Consider the following 5,641-nt stretch of genomic DNA (forward strand, 5'->3'; position numbering starts at 1 on the left):
AGAAGATAAAATTGAATGTACTTTATTAATTATGTCATTTAAGAGGAAGTTCTTTTCAGAAACAAAGAGAACGAAAATTTAGATTCCAAAGTTTGTATAATTTTATCAATTCTTAATAAATGTACTTTATTAAGTATCCCATTTAAGAGGATGTTCTTTTGAGAAACAAGGAGATCGAAAATTTAGATTCGAGAGGCTTGTATAATTTTATCAACTCTTACTCATAAATTTCTTAATGATAAATTGAAACGTCATATATCTTTGGAGAAGACTTCTATGGCAATGTGTTGTTATATATTTTGTATTTCTATCAAGGTTTAAGATTTCCATATTCTCATATTTCACAATAAATTTATTTTTCAATTAATATTTCATATTGGATACAAGAATATGTATGTGATTTTTTAAATAAAAATATGTTTTTTAAATATTAATATATTTTTTGTGCTCAATATTTTATTGATTTTATTAATTATTTAATTTAATTTTGTAATTAATTTTTTTTCTTGTGTTTTATCTCAATGCACATGTTTCGAGTTAGGATAGGTAATTAGACATAATATTTCTAACATACACAGATAGTTAAATTTTATAAATTATAATGTTATTTTTCTAATTTAATTGATATTAAATTTATTCCAACATTTTAGGTGGAAACTATACCAAATGAGAGCAAGTCCAATGGGGACTTGCCATTAAATGATTCTAGCTTGTTGTTGGGGGAATTTTTTTTCTAACAATTAACATGCTAATTTGAACCATAAGGATATTGTTTAAGATGATGTTATCATAAAATAATCAACTATAAATCTAAAGCTAAGATGAATTCACATATACATTTCGAAGTTATTGAATAAAGTTAAGATGAATTTGCGTATACATTTCAAAGTTATTGCATGTTATTCAAGCTACTTTTTATAGAGAGTAGAATTTTTAAGATATATATATATATATATATATATATATATATATATATATATATATATATATATATATATATATATATATATATATATATATATATACATATATATATATATATATATATATATACATATATATATATATAACAAAAAATACAAATATTATAGAAATATTCAAACAAATTAAGTGATTGTGTATGATTGTATGTTATTAATACTAATGTAGATCTATGTTACATCTATTAATCACTAAGTGGAATAAAGGTCAATTGCGACACCAATTTATTTGTGATTAAAAGATTGAGATTTAGATGGATTTATGTGAGTTTATTTCCTTATGACTATTATGGATGATGAAAAAATCAAATTTTTATGAACTTTGCTTTTCAATTGAATTTATAAGGATTGCAATACATTATACATCTCTCTTATACCACATTTAAAGTGCACCTATTTACTCTTGCTGGGAAAATGAAATATGGAGTGCATAATCCTTTACTAATAGTGCTTTTGAATAATAATAATATATTATCATGGTTGTGATGGAATGAATAGCCATATTATCAATGCCTTGGACATGAACATTAGTTTTTTTCCCTTGGAAAAATATGGAGTGCATAACCCTTTACTAATTGTGTTTTTGAATAATAGTAATATATTATCATGGTTGTGATTGAATGAATAGCCATATTATCAATACCTTGGACATGAACATTAGTTTTTTTCCCTCAGAAAAATTTGGGCAGATCAACCTCGAAGGGAGTCTTTTAAAGCCCGTCGACGAGACTAGCAGGGTCTAACCCCAAGGGTGTCGAGGAGAATTTCTCATGTGACCTCCCGATCGGGGAGGTACTTAAAAACAGGGACTCAAATATTTGAGCTAACACTTGGGGCTTGGACATTAACATTAGTTGTTTTCAATTCTAGTAAATATAATTGATCTGTGGGAACAAATTTTGATCTCTTCTATGAATCATAGGAAACTACACTCAATCGTTCCCAACAGAGAACAAATGCTATATCGAATTTATTACTTCACACAACCTTTACATCTAAACTTTATCTATAAAAACAAAATGTTTTAGAGGTATAAATTTAGAAGGAAGCATTAGAAACTCCTATTGAGTCCATGTAGTTGTACCACCATCTTAGATCACAAATTCCACTTGCATTTATTCAAAGTAGAGTATCATCCCTTAAGACATCAAAATCCATTATATGTACTTAGAAATAAGTTTAGAATATGAATATAAAAAACCTCATGATGGTCATTTTTATAAGTCCTGTTGAACGTAGGAGACTCTTTCTGGCTTTGCCATGCCAATTAATTCATTTTAGATTCAACTGGAGTTTTTGTGTAGCAAATATATCTTTATAGAAAAACATTTTGAGGGAAATTACACATGCATTTATTCTTTTCAAATTAGTTTTTGTATCATGAGTATGCTATTAATTTCAATTATGTGTGCCAATGTTTCTATATAAATAGTTTCATCTCGTAGACTTTAGTTAATTTATAGCTTCTATCTTCTCATGCCAACTTCCTTAATTCAATTTTAATTCAACTCGGCATACAATATTAGAGCTAAACAATTCCATTCAATTCATTATGCCTTCATCATCAAAGATTCAAAATAGATAGTGTTGATCCATAACATGCACTTGGGATAGATTCCCTTTGGACCCTTTGTGGGTGACTAATTAACCCCAAGATTGCATATTCATATTTAAAACTATGTATTTATAATATATTAAATTATATAATTCAATATTATTTTTATCAGTTTCAATCACAATTGGATATAAACATGTTTTACCCATTTATTTGTGTTTCTTACATATCCAAGCTCGCAAATAATTTAGTTGTTGTACTATATTAATGCAAAAATCTAATTAATATTGTATTTCTGTGTTATTCATTACTAAATTTAGTTAGCTCATTTTTATGCTGTGTTTCTTATGATATGCTTTATTTTAATGAAACATAGAAACAAAAATTGATATTGTATATTAAAATGAGATATGTTTGAGTGCCAATGGAAAACAAAGTGGGCCTAATAATACCCACCCAGCATATAATTTAAACTAAAGAAAGAAGTAAGATATGATATGAGATTGGGTAAACCTAAAATAATGTTGGTATAACAAATACCCATAGTCCAAGTTTTTGTTCTCCATTTCTTAGGTTAAGAAAGAGATGCTTCATGTAATATCATCTGTACATCATTTATACTCTATCAAAGGGAAGAAAATTAACTTGGGTGTTTAGTGACTTCCATTAAATTCACTCACCAAAAATAATCATGTATAGTATGGAATTTGAACTTTGGTACTCACATATGATTATACCCTTGAAGGTTCCTGGAACTGTTCACCCATTCTTGACCCACCTTATGATTATATGGTAGCTCTCAGATTATACATCACCTTCCAAGAGCTATTTTCGCCCTGGTATAGACATGGGACACCATTGGGATGTTTAACATTATGGTGAGTTCTTTGATTCCTTGTTACCCCATTGGTATCATACCCTTGGTTGCTAGTTTGCCTCATTTTTTTCCATTCAGTCATTTTTTTGGTTTATTTCCTAAGTTCACTAAACCATTTGAGGGCACAAACCCTTAATATGGGTCCATCGTTACTTAGGATGCCTTAAATAAGGTTCGTAGCTATTTAAATCTATTTGGAAGTTGTTATTTAGTGGTAAATTTTAGTCAAATATCCAATATTTATTGATTTCTTCCTATTGATCATACCATAAATTTCCTCTAAATGGTATCATGAATGTGAATTAGCAAGTCAGATAATAGACGGGCATTTCGGGCCTAAATTATCTGCAATATCATAGTAACCAAATCGACAACGTGTAACCAAAATACATAACACACTACTTTTATAGGATTTTGACACTTATTGGAACATGAAAATGTTTCAGGTGAACTTCACAAGTTCACCTTGTTATTAAGTTAAAGGTTCTAATTAGAAATTTATGTTAGGATATTTAGACACTTAGGAGTTATTTGTGCTCAACTTGGTCTAATGTGTCTATTAGGTAGAATCATGTTTCTTTAGTATGAATTAATTGCATCATAATTTGATGGTCATGATGTATTCTAGACATAAAGTAATCTAATGGTTTACATTCTCCTCTATATTAATGACTATTGATCCATGACTTAACACCCAATCGGTCCATAATGTCGATTTAAAGAGCATGGGGGGTCACTGTTAATAATGATTTCATGAGAAATATCTTATGTAAAGTTCTTTCCTTTATCATCACTTAAATTTCCTCTAGTGGCCACATTGACTGGGGATGTGGAGTATTTCCCTCTTTGAGGGTTTCAACCACATAAAAATACAAGAGCTATGATATTTGATCTAGTTGTGTGAGTAGTTATTGAAGGCGTTTGTCTTATATGGAATGAATTATCATCCTGAACATGTATCATAGCATGTTCAAATAGCTACTGATTTTGTTGATCGATATCTTGAGCTTGTGTTGCCATTTCTAATATTAATTATTTCCATACATTTCTTTTCCTAAACAATTTATTCCATTATGTCTAGAGAATTGGTTTTATTTAATAACACCTTTCCTTTCATAAAGAAAGGTGTCTAGTTTCCCAAGATACAATTTTTTTCATTATGTCATGAGATATACAATTTAATTACACTTTAAAATAATAATTATAGAGTTCGTTTTCGATTTTTCTGTTTATATTCTTAGTTTGATACTCTTTATATTTTACATATTTTAAGTTTGATACTCCTTATAATTTACATTTTCCCCTTTCCCCCCACTCTATAAAATCTTGGCAAATTAGAAGCAGTGTTGAAAATATTTTTCTTAACTACATATTCTCTTTGTAGTGCTCTATGTGATCTCAAAAAATAAAAACAAAAAAGGGAAAACTTGTATTTTTTAGGCAAGTTAATTGATATTTAACCCCATTGTTGTTGAGAATTAGATTTTTTTATTTGTTTTTAACAAAAAATTGTTTGATTTTGGATAAGTATTTTTTTTTGTAAGCATGCACTCTGAGGCAAAGATCCAAGAACACCAACACCAACAATCCTATCCTCCACTACCATTAGTATGTGGTTTGCACTATCTCACTTGGTTAAAAATTACTTTATATAGTAAGAAGTCTTGAGTTTCACATCATCTACAACCATACACGTGAACTTCTACTTACCTCTACTTACCGTTTGGTTATTTGTTATCATTATTGCCTTTCTTTTTAATGACATAACCTTCATATTTGAAGCCCATTTTTAGAGCTTTTTTAAATATTCAATTTTTTGAGGGTTTTTTTATTATTAAATTTTCACATCATCTACAACCATACACGTGAACTTCTACTTACCATTTGGTTATTTTTTATCATTATTTCCTTTTTTTTAATGACATAACCTTCATATTTGAAGCCCATTTTTAGAGTTTTTTTAAATATTCAATTTTTTCTAGAGATGTCCATTTGGCTAGTCAATTTCAACTTTTGAAACCATATTATAGATATTTTCATATGGCCACTCCAAGTGAAATTTTTCTTACTAGTGTTGTAACATGATTAGTTTTGATTAAACTGCGTGATCAAACAATTTCTACTGTGTATTCTCTGGAATGATTGGATCTCTTGAGATTCACTAGCCAAAAAACATTTAGCCATATGGCTTCATTGTTTTCACCTCATTTGATTGATAGTTGTCTTCAG

This window comes from Pinus tabuliformis, chromosome 7, assembly GCF_031772625.1.
Source record: "Pinus tabuliformis cultivar Carrire ecotype Pingquan chromosome 7, CPIR1, whole genome shotgun sequence".
NCBI classification, from domain to species: domain Eukaryota; kingdom Viridiplantae; phylum Streptophyta; class Pinopsida; order Pinales; family Pinaceae; genus Pinus; species Pinus tabuliformis.